General features: G+C 59.1%; 1 long non-coding RNA gene across 1 annotated transcript; it reads right to left on the bottom strand.

Moving 5' to 3' along the window:
• Positions 1 to 81: 81 nt before the first annotated feature.
• On the bottom strand, positions 82 to 589 carry LOC102257023. The gene is made up of 3 exons (XR_312954.2): positions 503 to 589; positions 333 to 417; positions 82 to 165 (listed from the first exon to the last, which is right to left on the bottom strand). It is a non-coding gene; the product is annotated as an uncharacterized LOC102257023 (long non-coding RNA).

Genomic DNA, 589 nt, shown 5'->3' with positions numbered 1-589 from the left:
GGAAACCCCACAGGCCTGGTGGGTCACCCTAAGTGGGTAGGAAACCAACTCTACGGGGCCAGGGAAGACCGGAGTGACTCACCTTTAAAGAAGAAGGTTTCCCCACGGATGTTGGCGATAGCATCAAAATTGCCATCACATCGATCAGGGACAGGAAGGGAGGGGCTGAGGAGGAAAGGAGAGGTGAGGAGAAAGGGGTCAGGGCTCCTCCTGTCTGTACTTCACCTTGAGGACAGCCCTATGGGGCAGGGACTCTTACCAAGCCCTCTCACCAAAGAGGACTCCACGGACAGGAAGCTCACCCAAGAGGGCAAAGCTGGAGGAGGACTCACCTGCCTGGGGGCAGGGCAGGGGGCGGGGGAGGAGGAGCCAGGGGTTTCATTGTGGGCTTATCATATGGGGTCTGGGGTCCTTTCCCTGTAGAGAGAGTCAGAGAGACATGTGTTCCCCAACGCTGCTGCAGAGGCCACATGGGGAGCACCCCCAACACAACTCCCTGTACCGTAGAGCTGCTGCAGGCCTTCACGGTCATCCTGGGACAGGCGGTACTTGGTGGGCTCCCCGACAGGACCCTGGTAAAAGGGCCTCA

This window comes from Myotis brandtii, unplaced genomic scaffold (assembly GCF_000412655.1).
Source record: "Myotis brandtii unplaced genomic scaffold, ASM41265v1 C41294008, whole genome shotgun sequence".
Taxonomy (NCBI): Eukaryota; Metazoa; Chordata; class Mammalia; order Chiroptera; family Vespertilionidae; genus Myotis; species Myotis brandtii.
Note: the sequence above shows the minus strand (reverse complement) of the source record. Positions and strands in the feature narration are given on the sequence as shown.